Below are 22150 nucleotides of genomic sequence, written 5' to 3'. Positions count from 1 at the left end.
CAAAATGTGTTGTGTTACTGCGCTTTAATTTAGATTTGACTTCTATGGTTGCTTGTATAGGAGATGGCAAAACTTAAATTTAGTGGTCGTAAGATCATGTAGGGTCATTAGCGCTCAAATTTTGGATGTAATCTAAGGTATAGTTCTAGCTTTAGTTTTCCTTCTTTGTACTGAGATCATTGAGTTCATTATGTTGAAGAAAATTGTGCTGAAGAGTTAACAGCAGCATGTAGATCAAGGCCATAATTCAGAAATGGGAGAGCCATGAGTGATAAGGCTGTGGCAAAAAAGGACCCTTTAACATGAATGCAGAAACCAGATTCCAAAACACATTAGCCACAATGGAAAAATATCTCATTATTAACTAGTATCTCTGAGTTACTAACTGATTACAGCTTACAAGCACTTTGTGGTAGTAATCTTCACTGGTACACGAACCCCCTCATTTACTGTCTCACATGCATATACAAATTCAAACACACACACACACACACACACACACACACATGCACACACGCGCGCACACACGCACACATGCACATCACCATACCTCTCAAATGATATTGATTTAACAGAATGCTTGCTTCTTATAATCTCCATGTCCCTGTCACAGACAAAGCATACATACATACATACATACAAATATTTTAGGTACAGGCAGTAATGCATGCCCCTCTGCCCTGCCAATGTACCAAAACAGTTATTCCTATAATAAGGGTCCAGACTGTAATTTAAAATGTTCTAAACTAGTGCTTGTTTTAATGTAATTTGCTAGTCTATTCCAAGCATCACCTGTTCTCTCAGAGAGCCAATTAGTTCAGCTTTCCTTCCTGTAGAATATTTTACATAGGTTGTCTGATGATTCCCTACTACTTCTTCTTGTTAACCCCAACCATTCCCAGGTAGTTGTCTCTAAATGACCTATATACCTGAATAAGGGTTCCTCTTAAATATCTGTATGAGACACTGTCCAAGTTCTGATATTTTAGTCTTTCACAATAATTTAAATGTTCACATCCATGGTTGCCCTTGGTATATTTCTGGTGTATTCTTTCCAATGTACTCATGCTTGTTTTCTTATAAGGATTCCATATTGTTATTCCATGCTACAGTTCAGGTCTAATGTAACTAATAACCAATGATTTAATCATTTCTGATTTCTAGATTTTATAAATCTTTTTGTATAACCCTTAGTTTTGTAACTATCATTAACCAAGTTGTCAATATGATTAGAAAAACTCAAAGCTAGATGTATCCATATACCCAGGTCCTTAAATGAATCTACAGTTTCAATCACTGTGTGCCAGACATTAGGGTGTTGGCATTATATTCCTTAAGTAGCAGCTTCTTGCTGTAAAATCTGTTATTCTATTAACTTTTTAAGTGATTTTAAAATAATATTGAGTAAATGTCACTGATATCTAGTGCTCCCTCCATATTATAGCCAGTGCTCATTGGTTTTGGGAGAATTGAGAGGCACGGAATCCCCATACCATCATGTATTTAACAAGTGACCCTGATGTCTAGTGTTTCCCCTGCATTACATGAGGTGCTCATCAGTCTAGGGACAGTTGAGAGGTATGGAAGCCCCTCCCAGCCTCACACCCCACCCTTCCTTATCCCCTTACTAATCTCCCTAGTGCGACCAGAAAGGCAGACCACACACACACACACACACACACACACACACACACACACACACACACACACACACACACACACACACACACACACACACACCTGGTAACACTCAGCCCAATGTATGCACTCACGCATGCATACACACACACACACACACACACACACACACACACACACACACACACACACACACACACACACACACACATATATATACACACACACACACATATATATATATATATATATATATATATATATACGCGCGCACACACACACACACACACACACACACACACACACACACACACACACACACACACACACGTGAGCTTTTGATCATGTTGATTACTGTGGCTGGAAGTAACATTTCCAGGGGAGAGTATATGAATTATTATCATATGTCTCTCCCCTGGAACACCTCACTTGCATTTGTGTTAGGCTAGAGAGACAGTCCACTGTATTGTTACACCTTATTGAGATAAAGTAGTGTGGTAGGGCTGTGTCTGAACTTGAAAATGACTACCATCAGTGGTAAAGAGGGCCTACTGCAGTAATGTTGCTGAATCCCAAGACAAGTGTGAAGAGCTGAATCCATTCCATTTTTGGAGTACATTACTGAGTTTGAAAAGGTCTGATTTTTTTTTTGTATTTGTGGAGTAACAATGGTTCAGATTTTAGAAATTTTTGTTTTAGCATTGAACAGTAAGTTTGTAGTTACAGTTTTATTAGTTGCAGAAGTCAACATCCTGTCTAGGTACTTTCTTTACCTGAGGTTTTTATCTGGCAGGCACAGTGTTACATGTTGTGAAACCTGCATTGCTGGCTCCAATTAAGTATTTAAATCTGCAATTCTGCCACAAAATAATATATGGTATATGAGATCTGAATCCTGCTACTGCTACCAGTTTGTGTCAGGGGCAAGGGTGTAGTCTCACAATCTGCACAGATGATCATCAAATAGTACACAAGAAGTGATCAGTCTTAAGAGTATATTGCAAAGGCACACTGCTGCCTTAGGGTAAGACAAAAACCTGCCACATCCAAATAGGCTTTACACTTTACAGCTGCAAAACAGTGTTATACTTACTGGCTTACCAATATTTCACCCACCTTGATCTTAGCCCCACATTCTCCAATACAATTTTACTAACAGTAGATGCCACTTAACTAAAACTATTTACACACACACACACACACACACACACACACACACACACACACACACACACACACACACACACACACACACACGCATACACACGCACACACACACACACTTACACACACTGTTTCTCAACAGGGACTGCTGACATATAACTGTCAGCACCTCCTTTCCTGCTTTGTACATCTATAATGAATAAAGGATGCAGGATAGCATATCTTCCAAACTTACAGTTCCTTTATGTGTACAATCCAGCTTAAAGAGGCAGTATCCAGAGGGGGATGGGGTAATTCTCGTGGTGCGTGTGTGAGATTTTAGCCATGCTTCAGACATTGCTATATTATCCGGCCTGTAATGAGCAATAAAGTACAGATAAATACTGCATACATTGAGGTGCACTATTTTATCTTTTGATTGGCTGTCTAGAGAGAGAATTGGGGGATTAGACAAATAGATATTGTTGTGTATGTGAAGTCTGTGTTGGAGTGATTGTCATTGCATATTTCAGTAGGAATGGAGATAGCTTTGTTGTTGAGTTTGATATGTATCATATGTGGAAACGTAGGTTTTGTTGTGTTTCAGAGAAACGAAGATACTAGGCTAAAAGGATTAGGTCTAATTTGTATATAGTAGAAGCACTGTCTCAGCAGGCTTTGAAGATAGGTATGGGTGAGAATGTTGTAGATACTGCTGATGTTGAGGAGATGCAGCTGTACACTTTTTAAAGCTGTTGAAGGATAATACTAGATTATGGCAGTTTATAATGATAAGTTGCAAGGAAAAATTAATAGCTGTAATAAGAGTATAAAATAAATGTCAATTAGGTTTTGTACTATTGTTGAAGGAGTGTGGATTAGTTAAAACTGTGAAGAACTAAAGTAATAACAAGTAGATTAGATTGCTTTGAGACATCTACATTTTTTGTTGTTGTTATTCTTGTTTAATATCTCCTGTTATTAAAAGGAGTGCCTAGTAGTTGGAACTGTCCGTGATGTAATAGAACTGTTTACAAAAGTATTGCTTGTGGGAGAGGTAAGGGCAGAAGGTGCTCATCTATACCAGAGTTTAGTGTGGATTTCCACACAGTAGAGGTAATCTGCTAAAAGTCATGTGTAGAAACTGTTCTGAAACTCAGAATCCTGCATGTGTGTTCATCTCCTTTGTTTTTCAGGTGAATTAGGCAACGAGGAACTACACATGGCTTTATCAACCAGAAAACAGGCTCACTGTCACTTTACTAGCTTTGTGTCTCAGACAATACTCTGTAATTAAAAGTGTAGTCAATATAGATGGAAGTGTAATACAAATGGGGGCATTGCAGCAAGGTGCAGTCACTTACCACACATCTGAACAGCAAGTAAGACCAGGTAATGGCATTACCATACAGGTCATTCTGTTAAGATTAAAAAAATGTAGAAAATTAGTTGTACATTTTAAAATTAAAACACAGTGGCCTCACCTTTATATAGATTAAGTAGTGTGTTGGGGGATTGGGGGCCAAGTTCACAGACTACCAGCCAGGTGGGATAGAGACATATGATTAAAGACATCCCAGGTAATATCAGCAGTATGGATAAATATTTGCTTAGCTGTTTGACAAAATGCACAGCATTTTGGATGACATAATAGGAATTTATTGAACCAACCTACCTACCCCTTGATTTTTTTTTATTTTTTTAAACCCTCAGTTTATTTAATGATACAGTTTGTTGATAAAGACATACAGAAGTATCACAGAAAAACAGTGAACTATATCTATACGACCCATTACAACCACTGAATCATGTTAACATTCACAGACTTATTTAGTAAGGGCAAACAACTTAATTAAAGAAACTTAGCATCCAATTGCTCCTGATTCTCCAATAAAAACAAGCATGTTGATACAAAAGCATTCCAAAACTTCATGTCTGTGTGTTTTACAAGTCTTCACTTTATAGCTATATTGATGAAAATTATCTACGCAGTTCTTGGAAATAGATTACTAGTGTTGAAAAATGAGTGTTAACATTGTATGGACCTCATTATGAATCTGCCAGAACATTGTATTGTTGTACAGTGCCAGTGGTAAACTCTAGCAACCAAAAAGTGACATTGTCTAGCTCTGCAAGAGGAGTGTGAGTGATAACTTTAGTGGCCTTTATTAGCTTTACCCAATGTACTTGAGTATGAGGACAATACTAAATATGGTGGGCATAATCTTTTTCTTCACAGTCACATTTCCATTATGAATGACCTGTAGAAAAGACTGGTGGATAAAATGTAGGAAAAGCAGATGTATATTCCTGTATACTTCTCACAGATCAAAACTCCCAGACAAAGGAGTAGCCTGGCATATTATATGTATTCCATGATGCATACTTTTTAAAAAAAGTTTATTCACATTAAACAACGAGATATGATAGAATTTGATTAAAAAAGCTCACAGTTACTATATTTTGTAAATCACTTTTTTTCTCACAGTGCATAGTTGATTAAAATGTTTTTTTTTGTTGATGCCTGTCATTTCAGGAGTTTTTGCACCCCTGAAAAGGTATGCTAGCCATAAACACACACTCACTGGGGTTAGGTATTACATTTTAGCAGTTGGTATGCAAGCTGTTACTGTCCTGGCAATAGCCCTGCCCTTGATAACACTTGTATAAATGAGATCCATATTCAATGAACAGCAAAGTTCATTGTTGTTGTTCCTTGGCATGCTAACAGATACTGCAGTATTGGAGGAATTAGGATACCATTAACTCAGTATGACAGAGCATACGCAAAGCCTTCATTTCTACAGTGTGACCAGACTAATCCCTAAATTCAAGTCTGAGAGCATGTGCAGAGACTGAATATATGATCAAAAATGGCAGAGGAGCCACTAACCACTTCCTCACCAGCACCACAGATGGTTTGCTTTACTCTGGCTATCACTGACTCACAGCTGCCATCCCAGTACATATGGCATCCACTGTACTACTTTGCAGAAACTTTCCATTTTGAATGCTTATGGTCAAGTATCTGCATCCCTTACTTCAGTATAACAAGTTCTAACTAAGATTTGGGCCAACAAGTCTTGAAATGCATCTACCAAAACACAATATGTTTGCACAAAATTCATTTCAACAACATTCTATAACCAAAAGTATGAAAGCATTACATAGACAAAGGGAATGGAAATGAGATCAATGTATTATGGATGAGATCAGTGTATTATGGATGAGATCAGTGTATTATGGATGAGATCAATGTATTATGGATGAGATCAATGTATTATGGATGAGATCAATGTATTATGGACAAACAATAACTGTATAAAGCTATTATCAATAACAGTTAAGCACTCATCTCTGTGTAATTTGTCCTTCCATCTGCTAATGTCATGTCTCATCTCTTCCCCGTAAATATAAAATAAACATTAAGTATTTTTCTTTTATCCGTCAACTGTTATCTCTAACCTTTTGTTTTCCAGTAATATATAAATCTACCCATTCTTTTTATGTTTCCCAAAGTATCTGAAGAAGTTCTTTTGACCATCCCACAACTACTTGACTGTCCCTCAGTCTAGGCATGCCCTGGCTGGCCAGATGCATTTTGCTTCCTTTTTTCTAATACTCACAGATATTTTCCTTCATTTTATAAGCCATTTAACATGATTTTTCTCCAATGCACTTTCAAAGTTTTATTGATCATCTTTTATTATTATTGTTTTTACTTTGTTAACAAGGTAGGTGAAATGGTGTACAAGTGGATCCTTTTCATTCATGACCCCCAAAAAACAAAAAGGCAGGAATACAGAATATGGCAGTCAAAACAAAAGAGTACAAGAAAGTACTGACATAACCATAATAGATTTTAATGAGAAAGCTAAACGTAGTTATATCTTATCCTTCAATTTCCCTTCATTTTCTATAATGCACCTCAACAGCTCTTCTACCATCCTCCAGTCTTACCATGGTTCTACATTATTTTTCAGTAAATTTGCTAATTATAATTGAAATCAGTGTTTTGGTATTCCCATACTTTTACTCTTATGGCATTTCTTCATAGAAGCTCAGGGATAGTGGACTACAGTGTGACACAATCATTATTCCCATTGTTCCCACATGGAGTTTGCTGCAAAGAAACCCCTCGCATGATCACACACGCACGCACGCACACGCACACACAAGCACACACATTTTATATATATATATATATATATATATATATATATATATATATATATATACATATATATATGTATTATAATTCAAATGATAGAATACACATTTGGTTGAATGATTTTTTGGGGTTTAAAAACGAGAGAATGTCCAAATGTACAAACGAGTAAATGGTCATTTGAGTGAATCACATATAAATGTATTTATATAGTGCAGGTAAGCAAGAGTGTGCAGAAAAGCTAATGTTTGAAAGAAAAAGTGGTGGTTGTGAAGATGTGCAGGAGTGTGTTATAGCAGTTGTGAATATGCAGGTGTTCCTTGTTTACAGTTAGAATCATTAAGGTAGAAGGTAGGAGGATAGAGTCTGTTATGCATGTTTTGTGTTGCCTGCGGTCTGTGTCATTTTATCTTGTCTGGTATTACTGTTAGAGGAAGGGATTTTAGTAATGCAATATGTAGGGTTTGGCTTTGTGGCATGGTTAGTGCACATGCGTAAGATGGTGGAGGTGGTAAAAGCCCCCATTCCCACCTTTCTCATGTGTGCTAACCCTAACTGTTACCATAACCCTACCACTGATTATGGAGCTCCAGTAACTAACAAGTCAGAACTGGTAAAACTTTAGTTTCAATAAATAAATAAAGGAAGAAAAAGAAATCCAGCAGAGTGATAAGCAACAAAACTTACTTCATGCTCTCTCTGTTAATGTTACAGCTGTCTGTCTTTTCCGTTCTGTGAAATGTTATTAAACATTTTTTCACTGCTTTTCGTGGTGCAGGAGTTCTTTTCTGAATCCATTGTTTTATCCTGTGCACACAAGTAGTCAAAATGGGTCCATGGGTCCAGAGCAACAACATTACTGTACTTAATTTAGTTGTTGTTGTTGTGTCTTTCGACTTTTCCTGGTTAGGGGTCGCCACAGCGGAACTCCGGTCCGCTAATGATTGGCAGTAGATTTTTACTTGCCGAGTTGCCGGCCCTGATGCACAACCTTCAACGAAGGTACGCCCATTCACGCATGTCTCCACACAGAAGACGCTCTAGCTGAGAATCGAACAGGACAACATCTTACTGTGAGGTATTTAGCTGTATTTTGAATTATTTTTTTCATAGAAGTTGATTTAATTTATCTTTGAATTCTGCGATAACTGATTTTGATTATTCATTTCTTTCAGAATTTTTTTATTCATTTGTAGTTGAATATGGATTAAATGAGTAGGCCATTAATGATTGGCTAAAGCAAAAACATCTTAATGAGTATACCATTAAAGATTAGCTAAAGCACAAATATCTTGTACAGTATAATAAATGCTATGCATATTTAAAGGTAATGTCTGATAAAGCTGGTGATCTGTGTTCCTCATGACAAAAGTTGGTTGATTTCCTTACCATACTAGTAGTAAACCTAGATGACGATTGCACTGGCACAATTGGCACGGCATGGAGAACTGTTGTTACATATATTAATGACCGAACTGGTTAGATAAATAAAGATGGGCAAAGAGCAAATAGAAACACATCTAGGAAAGGATGTGCCTATTATTTGTAAAGATCACTCAACCCCTATGAAACAAGACAATGCCTCTGACAACTTAGGAATTCTGGATACAAGTATTCAGCAGTCTGCGGATTCAGAGCATTTAGAAGGAAATAAAAAAAAAAGAAAGAAAGAAAGAAAGTTCACAACAAACAAAGAAAAATAGAAACTCATAAATTTCTGGAAAGTAAAGAGAATGACACTGCTTTGTTATGTAACATGCAGATTACAGGGAATGATAACATTTTTATAACAGAAAATCTTCAGTCTACAGAAAAAGGCAGCATTTTTCCAAAAGGGAAGGTAGAAAAAGAGGCAAAGGACAGGTGTAAAGGAAGACTTCAAAATTAAGTGTGAAAGGATTGAAGAACATTACCATAAGAAAAATGATGAGAAAAACAGATGTTGACAACATGGCTTAAGATGTGGATGTACAAAGTCAGCTGGATGGGAATTTTATGCTTGCAAATGTAATAAACAATGAAAACAGTGGGATTACTAAGACTAATGGTGATGAAGATCATTCCTTTGAGACAATTGATAGAGCAGATATTACTGAATTAGAAGCTGAATATTCTTCAGATCTTGTCAGAAAAGATATTCTTGTAACTAGAAATTCAATTATTAGAGGAACTGATACTTACATTTTCAGAAAAAAAGAGTGACAAAAACCAAAAAGTCAGCCAGATGGGTTCAACACTCTCTAATAAAAATATATATAAAACAATGAGCGCTTTTGCAACAAATGTTGCTTCTTCAGATCTACCATACAAATCAGACACATAGTGTATATAGCATCATCTAATTGGCACTCCCAGGTAAACACAATCAATGTTTCAAATGTTTGGACCTCAGGGATGGTCTTAAAGGAATAGTCTCATTTAAACATATTCCCCTATTAGCTACCAGCATAAAAATACATTTCACTTCAAGGCGTTCAGTTAGAGTCCTAATGTCACTCCCTCTATTCATATAATAATTTTTCTCTACCACAAGAAACTTAAATCTGTGCATCTGACCTTCTTTTATAACATGCTTAGCTAGTGCATTCCTACTGTTCCCCATACTAATAGCGTAGACATGGTCCTTAATACGATCTCTCATGCATCTATTTGTCTTACCAACATAATAGGGGTGACATACATCACAGATAACTAAGTATACTAGATTACTTGTACCACAGCCCACATAAACATTAAACTCAAAAATCTGTCCACTAAGGGGGTGCATAAAAGAATTATCCATGTTAAGATAATCACAAACATTACAAGCCTGACAGGGATATGTGCCTTTTTGTCTAACACCTGTCAGCCTCAAATCATCCCTAACCAATATAACTATTAACTCTGTCAGTCAGCTTATCTATATCAGATTTAGTACATTTATTATATGTTTCAGAATCACTCAACATTATTAACATTGTATTTATATAATCTGTAGTATTCATTATTACAATCCCTCCCCCTTTATCTGCTGGACAAATATATAACTCATCACTCTTAACCAGATTGCTCAAGGTTTCAAATCATAACTTATTCAGATTAAAGGAAGAACCCCCCTAGTTCTTACAGATAAACTCGTAGATATTGTTTTCACATAGCTTATAAAATGCTTCTACCAGTGGAGGGTTGTTAGGTACATACTTCCTCGGTTTTCTAAAGCCAACATTAGATACATCACTTGTAAATAGAAGTCTTAGGGAAAAATTCCAAACAAATAACCTTAAATTTAGTAATACGTCATGTATACTGGACTTCCTTAGGTATGAAATACAACCCCAAGTTCAATATCTCGCATTCAGATTCCATCAGCTCCACAGAGGAAATATTTATAATTAAGCTCTTGGAATTTTGCTGCAAACAGAGGGTCTGAGTTCCAGCTGCCCAGACAGTTGTAGTCTCTTTCTTCTCAGTCTGTTCCTGCTCTTTGATCTCCCTTCACTTCCTGTTTCTCCATGTTCATGTGTTCTGGCAATTGCAGCCGTAAAACAGGCTGATTGGCTGTAGATGGCATATCACCTCCCAGCTTAGTCCCAGGAAAATTCAAAGTCTCTAGGATATGTCCATTAGTTCCAGTGTCAGTATTCATAGATTTTTCAGCTGTAACAGCAGACAAATCCTAATGATGTATTAGCAAAGCACTCTTTTCTGTCAAACCACCAGACTCAGAAGTAGTGTTTACAGCAGCTGATACTGATGTTAGTTCATTATCAGTTTGTTTTACTGCACGAGCATTACTCTGACCTGTCCTATTAACTCTCGGCCATGAAAAAATCCTCCCATTTTAAAAATCTACAATGTCTCTCAATAATTTCTTACGTTTAGTGTCCATTATGTTTTTCTCATATAATGAAACATCTGCGAACAAATCATCCATCCTTTTTATTCAAACATCCGATCCGCAAAAATCTTTTAGTCTCTGCTGGTCACTCTCAATCTCATTCCGGAGCTCTATCTCAATCGTCTGAAAGAACCTAATTAGCAGCTCGATATGTTTAGAAGTAACATCTAAATAAAGCAGCTGCCATTCTTTCAGCAGTTCAGGAACAGAATTACCATAGGTGGGCATTTTACATATACGGAGTCTCCTTGGTGCAACTTTAAATTTTAGACAGGCTTCAAAATAAAGTCTCTACCATTGCAATCATTTAAATCTATATAGATTGTTCTCAGGGCACCTAAAGAGAACTTTAAAATCACCTGGTTCAATCTCAGTATTTTCCACAACGTTGACAGCCTCTGTAAAGTCACATAATAATAAGGGATTATTGTCCGTTGTCAAGAAGCGATTCAGATGACAGGTAGATAATGCAGCATTCCCACATTCTGGTACCTAATCCAATTCAGGGATCCCTCCTTCAGCCATGCTCTAGTTCCAGTAAAATCAAGATAAAGGAAAATTAATCGAACTGAAGCAGGCTGCTGGCTTAATGAAACCAAGCACAGTAACAAAAACCAGAAAATCAGTTGGATGGTTTCAACACTCTTTAATAAAAATATATATAAAACGATGAGCGTTTTTGCAACAAATGTTGCTTCTTCAGATCTACCATAAAAATCAGACACTTAGTATATATAGCATCATCTAATTAGTACTCCCAGATGAACACAATCAAAGTTTCAAACCTCTGGACCTCAGGGATGGTCTTAAAGGAATAGTCTCATTTAAACCTATTCCCTTATTAGGTGCCAGCATACAAATCCATTTCACTTCAGGACATTCAGTTCAAGTTTTAATGTCACCCCCTCTATTCATATTATAATTTTTTCTCTACCAAAAGAAACTTAAACTTCTGCATCTGACCTTCTTTTATAACATGCTTAGCTAGTGCATTCCTACTGTCCCCCTTACTAATAGCAAAGACGTGCTCCTTAATACGATCTCTCAAACAACTGTCCATCTTACCAATATAGTAGGAGTGACATACATCACAGCTAGCTAAGTATACTATAGCTTCAGAAAAGATACTGAACATCGAATAGCGTTATGCTTGCCTGGAGCAAAAATAGAGGATGTGAGAGAAGCCTTAGAATGCCTTAATGTAAGAAAGTACTGCTCTGTTTTTATTCATGTAGGTACAAATGATCTCATCTGCAAGGACTATCTGACTGTTTATAGGGAACTTATAGCCCTCTTAGATACCATAGCTTGTACAGGTGTTAGGATATATTTTTCACAAATCACATATAGAATGGAGAGTCAGGTCACCATGAATGAAGCAATTTTTTGGGTAAATACCTACATGGAAAAAAATGTCCTGTTTTAAAAAAAATGGATGTGTAGAGCATCTGAGCCTAATTTTTGGCACACATATTTGGACAAGAGGGTATGGATTTGTCAAGATCAGGGAAGAGAATTTTTGCAGTAGATATTTGTCAATATTTGACAAACACAAGGCAGGATTTTTGCCAGGTTGAAAATTTTAGCAGTTCACATATAGAAACGTTTGATGCATCTCTGATGGTTGTTTATGCTACGAGCACAGGAGCATTAATAATATATATTTTTTAATTGGAAAATATTCTATGTTCCCACAAAATTGCTGTTGTTATTGTTTGTGAAACATGGTTAAACAATGACTGGAAACCAGTTCTGTGAAGGTATAAATGCTTTTAGTGTAACAGACTTTCTAAAAACATCAGGTGGAGGTGTTATGATAAGGTTAAAGATAGTTATGACACCTGTGATTATTACATGTTCAATGATAACACCAATACTACAGACTGTGTAACTTTGACAATAAAGACAACCCTGGAACATACAATTGCTGAAGTGTATAGACCACCAAAGTCAAATGCTGATGACCTAGAGAAATTTATTCATGTCATAGATTCATAGATTAGTACTAGGTTGATTGCTCTTGTGAGCCATTTTAAGCCTAGCCAATTATCCCTTGTGAGACTTAAACCCTGCACCTCATGTTTGTAAGAGAAACATCTTAACCATTAGGCCACCTTCCTAACCCCTTCTTTCTTGCATGAAACTCAGAAGAGAAGAAGAATAATAGTGGCTAGGGACTTGAATTTACCAGAAACAGACTTGAATAATATTATAATATTGATTCAACAACATTAGTATGGAAATTATTCACAACATATGTTCAGGAGCAACAATTGTTTCAGACTGTAAAATAAAAAAAAAAAATAGCAGGGAATGGAACATACTAGACATTGCTTGTGTTCCTAAAGAAATTGCTGATACTTCATGTCATGTTTTACCACCACTGATGTGCAGAGATCATGGGGTTATAAAGGTTAAATTGTTGCTAGATAATTCTGCCAAACTGAAATCTAAACCAATACACAGCAGGTTAATTACAGATTATATGGAAGCAAAACAGTCACTATAAAACTAACTGGAGTGATGCGTTCATTGAAAAAAAACTACAAAAGGAGTGTGAAACATTTTGAAAGAGAAATTGAGTGCAAAAAAATTAACATCAGGATCTGGGCATACAACATCAGGGAGATATATTTCCATAAGAACAAGATACCTGATTAAGCTGAGAGACAAAAAATATAAGACATGGAAAAGAGGTCAAACTACAACTTTGGAAGCTGAAATAAACAAGCTAGACAAACAAATTAAGCATAGTGTGAGATAAGATCAAGAAACATTTGAAGGAAGTTTATATAAAGATAAAGAGCATAATTGGAAAGAAACCATTTTATAGATACATAAGATGTGGAAGGAGTAAAGGCGAACAAACTGATAAACTGCATATAGATTCTAAAATTTATTCTTAAATACAACAGATTATAGATAGATTTACAAAATGTTATGCAAAACAGTTTGGCTCCACAAAGGGCGTGATAAGTTGTCCTAGTGACATCCAGGTAACCTCAGATACTGAAATCAAATTAGATTATATTGGAAAAGAATTATGCAAACTGGATCCAAGCAAAGCACAAGGAGCAGATGGAATTAATAAAAATTACCTGAGAACACTTCAGCAACAACTTACAGTACTATTATAGTTATTATTTACTAGATCGTATAAATATGGGGAGATTCCTCAAGATTGGAGACATGTGTTTATTAAACCTGTCTTTAAGGGAAAGGGGAGTAGGACAAACCCAGAATCATATTGACCCTTAAGTCTACTTTCATGTTGTGGAAAATAATGGGAAAGGTAATATTGGATAAGTTATTGTCAGAACTGGAAAGATTGGAACGTGAAACCATATATCAGCATGCATATGTTGAAAATAGATCTACTACCACCTGTAACACAATGTTCTTTAACAATATAACAATGGCAATGAATGAAAAAATGTGTGGTGATATAATTTATATAGATTTAACTTCATCAGTTTACAGGGTCATACATAAAACATTGATCCTTAAATTAGAATAACTAGATATTGATGTACTCTTGATAAGATGGCTAGCTGCATGGCTTACAAATAGCACATGGCAAGTATTATACAGCTTGGTTGCCATCAGGATATCCCACACTGCTCTGTCCTAAGCCCATACTTGGTTAGATTGTATCTTTCAGACCTATCTTTTTTATCTGAGGTGCTCTACAGTTTATATTCAGATGACTTGAAATTGGATAAACTGATTAAATGTGTTACAGATAGGGCATGTCTGCAAAAGAACTTGACTAAATTGACCATTGGGGCACAGGAGAATAATATGCTGATAAATACATCAAAAACCAAGCATATGAGATTTGGGAGAAATAAATTGAAAGGTGAATATTTAATACAGCACACAGTGATTGAAACTGTAGATTCATTTAAGGGCCTGGGCATATGGGTAGATCCAGCTTTGAATTTTTCTTATCATATCAACCAATTGGTTAATGATAGTTATAGAACTATAGGTTGTATAAAAAGATCTATAAAGTCTAGGAAATCAGAAATGATGACTTCATTGTTTGTTATTTACATTAGACCCAAACTTGAGTATGGAATAAAAATATGGAAACCTTATAAGAAAACAAGCATGAGTCAACTGGAAAGAGTTTAGCGGAAATATACCAAGGGCATCCATGGATGTGAAAATGAATGTTATTATGAAAGACTGATATATCTGAACTTATACAGTGTTTCATACAGATGTTTAAGAGGAGATCTTATTCAGGTATACAGGGCATTTAGAGACAACTACCTCTAGGAATGTTTGGGGTTATCAAATGTATTAGAGAATTGTCAGAAAACCTATGTAGAATATTCTATAGGAATGGGAAGTGTACTAATAGGTTTTCTGAGATAGCAGCTGATGCATGGAACAGGCTACCAAATTACACTAAAGCAAGCAGTAGTTTAGATATTTTTAAGAATAGCCTGGTCACTTATTATAGGAACGACTCTTTTGGTATATTGGCAGGCTAGAAGGGCATTAATGCCAGTGGTTGAAATATTTGTATGTATGTACTTATGAAAGTATGTATTTATGTATGTATGTATGTACGTACATATGTATGCATGCATGTATGTATGTATGTATGTATGTACATATGTATGCATGTATGTATGTACTTATGTATGTATGTATGCATGTACATATATATGTATGTATGTACATATGTATGCATGCATGTATGTATGTACGCATGCATGTATGTACATATATACATATGTATGCATGTATGTATGTATGCATGTATGTATGTATGCATTTGTTTGTAGTAAAATTCTAAGTTTCATCAAATGCAGATTACATAATGGCTGCATGCAGTTCAGGAACACATTGTTTGTTTCAGTGTGCAACCAGCAGTTATTATAAATTGTGAAGAACTTTTGTTGAGAACTAGGCAAGACGTCTATTTAAATCTTTTAGCTCCAATTGCTACTGACATCAGAACACATTTCACAAAGCTTGAAAATTTAACTAGAATGCAAGCTTTCCATGAACAGAGAAATTAACATCTCTCCGAAAAGGAAACACAATTACCTTGTCCTTTCCAAAACAAAATCATTACCTGTAGAACAAGGGACAGAACTTTAACTTGGCACAATGTTATTTAAATGTCTTAATTTAGAAACATTTACGATTCTTGTCAGCTGACTGATGGCCAGAACCTTATCAGCTATGGTCCCTTACTCTAAACACAATTTCCTTACATACACAATGTACCAAAGTTAATTGCACTGACCACTGGTTCCATCTTTCTTAGGCCTCAGACTGATAGAATTCTTTCCTCCCAGTCCAAAGTCACTTTAGTCATTTCCCCAATTCTATATAAAACTAAAACAAAGAACACCTTAAAGGGAAAGCCAGAGGCACATATTTTCTCCACTGTAGTATTACTTAAGTCATTTACACATCTGCTTTACCTGTGTCCATATCTTCCCACTTCTGCAACCACTTACTTTAACTCACCTACTTTTTTATGCTGTGGTAACTCAAAAGTCAATAAATACTGTAGTATGAGGTTCCAGTCTAAGAATACTTGCATATAGTATAAATAATGTGTGAATCCATTCTTAGTATACTTTCTACAAAAATTTGTTGTTTAGTTTACTTAAAAAATAGGTTTCTTTATTGCTATATCCATTTTATATTGCTGTTCATAACTCTTTTTCATGAGTTTTAGGTGCAAACCCCTGGCAAACTTGAAAACAGACTGCTGAATCAGTGATGTACCCAGGTTAACACATTTAAATAAATTAAGTAAATAAACTCTGTTACAAACTTCTACTGTTACATGATTTTAATACTGCAGCATGTATTGTGTTGTAGACTTCAAATGCTTAACTTTTCTTTTTCGTGGTAACTATGTGATATGACTGCCAAACTGTTAATCCTGAATCCAGAATTACATACTTTACTCATGACTAAAGGGAGTTGCTGCTTGAATCTGATGTCTCTTACTGCTCAATTTACAAGGTTACACCCTTCTACTTCAGTAAATTACTGACAACTAAAAATAATAATTAGAATGCCAAGGTTCTCTTATAAATACTAACAGGTTGTTAATGATCTCACAAACTTCAGTTTTGCTAGCAACTTTTGAACTAAGACTGTGGAAAGCTCTTCCAATATTCATCTGTTTACATTCAGTGATATTTCTAAATTATAGTCCTTTTTAAGAGATTGACTGGTTTAGCCAATGTGTAGAGCATCTGTGGTTTCCATTAATCATCCAAATTAAAATGTGCTCACTTTCATTTAAGTGCACTTGCAGTACAACATACAACCATCTACACAGATGTGTGCTATGATTTCTAATCTGTCAATGCCTTGAATTTATGGACATGTTAGTGAATTACCTAGGTGTAATGAGAACACATTTTTGCTGTATGGACTATACAACAACAGAGACTTGTCCTTTTAGAGCTGCCGAATGTCTGAAATTGAATAGGGTTTTCGTCTAGGCTTATACTGGTCTGTAGTCATATTGCCTAGTACGTACTTATAAATTTATGAACATAAATAAATTGGATGTGAATGGTATTCCAGTTAGGAATAAAGTAGGTCTGTTTGGCTGATTATTATTTTCAGGTTTGGGAGAAGTAGACTGTTTTAGTCAGAAGGTATAGGCATTTGTTTTCTAATGACAGAACAGAACATATTTACAACAAGCACAGCGGGCAAAGCTAAACTAATTATACACCCATCCTCTCTTATGTAGCTGGAACTGTAATAGCTCAGAACTTGTTATATAGCAGTTTTGTAAATATCCTTTTATTTTTCATACAGTTATATAGTGTATATGTTCTGTTACCTTTTAATAGTTTTCAGTGATGAAAAATGTTTCTTTTGGGCAGACTGCCCATGCCTCTGCTTTTAATCTTTAAATGTGAATACTAATGGTGCTGTTAAATCTGTCAAAACATTACATTACGAAGTGATATCCTGGACACAAAGGTAATGAATTACTATGGCCTTCATCATCTTGGGACAACTATGCACCAGGCTGTCCCCCACAATATTACACTGCTCTCTTCTAAAGGCAGTACAATATTCCTAATGTTTTACCTGACTGAAAGAAACAAAACAGTTCCTATTTTAACTTTAAAGTTGAAACCAGCAGTTAAGCAAATCCATAGCAGTCAAAGCAGATTTTTCTCATACTACATTTTTGTTTGTTTTTACAGTTTGACACTGTCTGAGTAGAAAATCAGATCCCAGAGCCCAATCTGTGACACAAGTGGGTTTATATTATTTTGATCTAATTTAGATAAATGTATTATTTGTCCCCTTGCCCTTGCAAGACGCTTCTGATCAGGTGTTTGGTATTGAAAATAAGGGAATAATTATTTTACTGTTGAGTTAGCATGGATCTGTTTAAAGTGGTGCTACCACTCCAAATGTCTACCTCTGACTTTCCCTTCAGTAGGATTACTAGTGTAGTGCTAAGCCAGGGATTGCTAAATCCACTTTGTATGTTATCACGAGGCAACCCTACAGTAGCATGTATTCGACTGGCTGACAACATGATATTACAGTGGTCAGCTTATACATATGAACATGCACGTGTAGATGGCATCAACATTTATTTACCTTTCTTGTACTTCTAGCCCCTCAGTGTAGTCATTTAGCTGGATGTGAAACCTATTGTCTTCAGAGAAAGAAAGACCTCCTGTGAGTGCTTAAAATTCCTCACTCACACACATTTTGACTGGTCTTGAGATGGCCCTCAGATATTCTTGAATGATGGCTGTCCATGTTTTGAGTGGTAGATTGCATTTGCATTAATTTGGTTTATATGATGAATGTTTAATTATATTACTGAATGATTCCTTCAGTGTGCAGAAATTGTGGCTTGTGATTATATACATAATCATGTCAGTTGAAGGAGGTCACAAGTTAATGTGGGATGTAAAACAATACATATAAACACATAATCTAAATATTTGCACATATTCAAATATTTTTTTATTTCTTATGACAAAAGCAATAATAATATTTTGAGATATTTACATACTGTGTTATCATAGATGAGTCCTGAAGAAAAGCTGCAATAAAGTTATAAAATCTGTTTTTTTCTGTTAGAAGAAAAATGCAAGAAAAGTGAAATAATATATATTAAATCTGTACTGAAATAAGATTTTTCTTTCAGTAACAGTAATATTTAAAACAAATGTTTAATGATACATACACACACGTATATATATATATATATATATATATATATATATATATATATATATTTTTTGTGAATGCACAACTGCATTCACATAAGTGGAAATCGACTATCTGCATGGAGATCGTGGTACAGTGGGGAGTGGAAATTCATCCACGTATGTGTATGCCAGTCATATTAGGCAAGGTTTATGAAAGCATCATTCTAGGGAAACTTCTTGTGGGAGGAATTCTGTGATACTACATAGTGTGAATTTAGAAGATAAATAAGCTGCAAGGAACCACCATGAAAAATAAAAAGGTTTAATGTAGAACGAGTGCTTTCACGCACACTCAGGTGCGCTTCATCAGGTTACAATTAAACAGAAAAAGCCACTCTCTTTTATACAAAAACAAAACTTTCAATTAAACAATCAAAAGCAATAATTGGATAATTTAGAATGACAATAAATCCAAGGCTTTTTAAAGACATAGATCTTCTTAATAACTGTCAGTGTTAAAACACAAATATATGGAGATGTCTTACATAAAAACCGTATGGTTCATCATCTATTAACATAAATTAATAAAATATGTATCATTAAAACTTCTCTGCATATTATCCATAGACTTTAATAGCAAAATCCAATAGTACCTAATGTTATAAATCAAGATCAATATTTGTTAAAATCATGTATTGCATACTAGTACGTTCAGTCAAAGTTTACAACAAGAAATTATGTTAACTTTTGGCACCCGTATTTACAAATAAATAATGTTTATTTACCTAACTAAGAAATGCATTTTGTCTGTACGTTAAAAAGATGCCTCGTACTTCATAATAGGAAACCTATCCATCATAAGAATAAAATCTTCCAATACTGGGAACCATGCCCAGATAGTTTTTAGGCGTATGTGAATATTGCAACTGCCACCTAACGCCAAATATCAACTAGTTAATCATACATATAAAAACAAATCAAATATCAGTCAAATCAGCAATCAAGAATGTTAAAAATACATATAGACAAAGCATGAAACCAATATATATTTAATAAACATTCATTATTCATATGACTACCTATTCATATCCATATAGTAATAATAAACATATTAATGGAGATAGTTTATACTACTTAATACAGCAAATTATCTCATACTAAAGTTACTAAATGTGGCCATGTATGACGGAAATAAACAAAAGCTCATGAGCCATTATCAAGCGTAATAATTATGCTGGTAGAATAGATGGTCTAGATATTGACAATATGAGACCTAGGTCATAGAAAAAAAGCCAAAAAATAAGGCTAACATATGATGTAAAGGTTGCATAAAAATAGCGATGTTGAAGTAAACTTCCTATATTAACAAAAATATGGGGTCGCAACTGTGCAAGTGAAATGGAAAGACAAGTATAGCTAATTGTATTAAAAAGACCCTGAAAGGACAGGACGAATACTGACCATTGTATTAAGTCCAGGTTTAACATGGGCCTTTAGTCTCAATATCCATCTTAGTTCAAACATCTCAATAGTACCTATAAGGTCCCCTTCTCGTTTATTAGGGTTGATAATCTGTAATACCAAAAAGCTAAAACTGTGCTGAGATCGATCTTGACAATGCATAGCTAGAACATTTGTAGCATTGTTCTTTTTTATGTCGTATATATGGTTGTACATACGATCCCTCAATCTGCGTGATGTCATCCCCACATAATATGCATCGCAGTGTGAATTTACTGCAGAAACAACATGCTTGACACATCTCTTGCACTTTTATTGGAAATGGTCAAAGTACTTGATCAAGTTGCTAATTATATTTCCGATCTTGTGAAAAGCATTTGATTTAGTGCCACACAAATCATTCTATTTGAGGTGTATAAGAACAAATTAAATAGGTAAATAATGAACTGGATTAAAAATGTTTAGTGGATAGCTGGTGCAGGGTGAAAATACTGATCATGCACTCATAGTCCAGCACTGGGCCCAATATTGTTTAATATTTCTGTGTCCTCAGTGCCCATAAGTACTAACATTTGACTGAGTAAATTCACAGATGGCATCACCTAGACTCTTTATAGAACTAGTCAGTACTCAATAGCATTGAGCTTAGTGATGGAAAGTATATTATTTTGCATTTTGGAAAAGGAAATCAATGTCATCCTTATGCTATAGATAATCAATTGTTATTGAAATGGAGACTATGAAAGTCCTAGGGTAGTTATCAACAATTTACTTCCATATGATCATCAAACCAATGTGATTGTAAGAACATGCAATGGATTTATGAGTGGAATCTTTGGAACCATCACCAGCAGAAAACTGGATACCCAGCCCCCATTTATACAAGGCTTACATAAGAGCAGTCACTGAGTACTACAGCTCAGCACCTGCTCCTTAAGGCGGGTTATAAGGTTGGAAAGAATTAAAACTATTACCAGGGACTTGTCTGATTTAAGGTACATCAGCTATGCTAACTGACTAAAAATGCTAAGTATAAGTATTATTAGTTATAGGTTATTAAGGAATCTTAAGAGTATTGTACATGTTTACATGCAGTGGATGCAAAATTCCAGGCACTGCTGAGAATAAATTAATGTATCCTAACAAGCTGGGAAAGGAATCAAGAAGCATGCCAACTTGGACACCAGGATAAAGGAAAAAAAGAGGTAAAAGTATGGATACTTAAAACTTTGTATGAAGTGCTCTGAGTGTCTTCTCAATTACAAAGGATTTTACTATTGAAACTGCTTGTGCCTGGTGATGTTATATCTTTACTAACTTAAGAATATATGTGTTGCATTGTTTTACAACTATGGGCATCTGCCCCTCAATACTGCTCAAGTTGTTACCATTCAAATATTCAAAGGATGGATTATTTTAAGGCTAAGCAGTAATATGTGTTCTTGGTTTGTCAGTGTAGTTTGGCTGGTTGCAACATGTCATAAACTGGTTCTGGAGAGATATCAGTAACCACTTCTGGAAAATATAGTTTGTGTGTGAGTGTGTGTGTGTGTGTGTGTGTGTGTGTGTGTGTGTGTGTGTGTGTGTGTGTGTGTGTGTATGTGTTTAAAACTAATCATGGTCAGGTTTCAGTCACTGTTAGTGAAACTGCACAGGAAGGCACTGGGATCATTCTGGTTTGTG

This window comes from Protopterus annectens, chromosome 6.part0 (genome assembly GCF_019279795.1).
Source record: "Protopterus annectens isolate FY-2018-M chromosome 6.part0, PAN1.0, whole genome shotgun sequence".
In the NCBI taxonomy this organism is placed as follows: Eukaryota; Metazoa; Chordata; order Ceratodontiformes; family Protopteridae; genus Protopterus; species Protopterus annectens.
Note: the sequence above shows the minus strand (reverse complement) of the source record.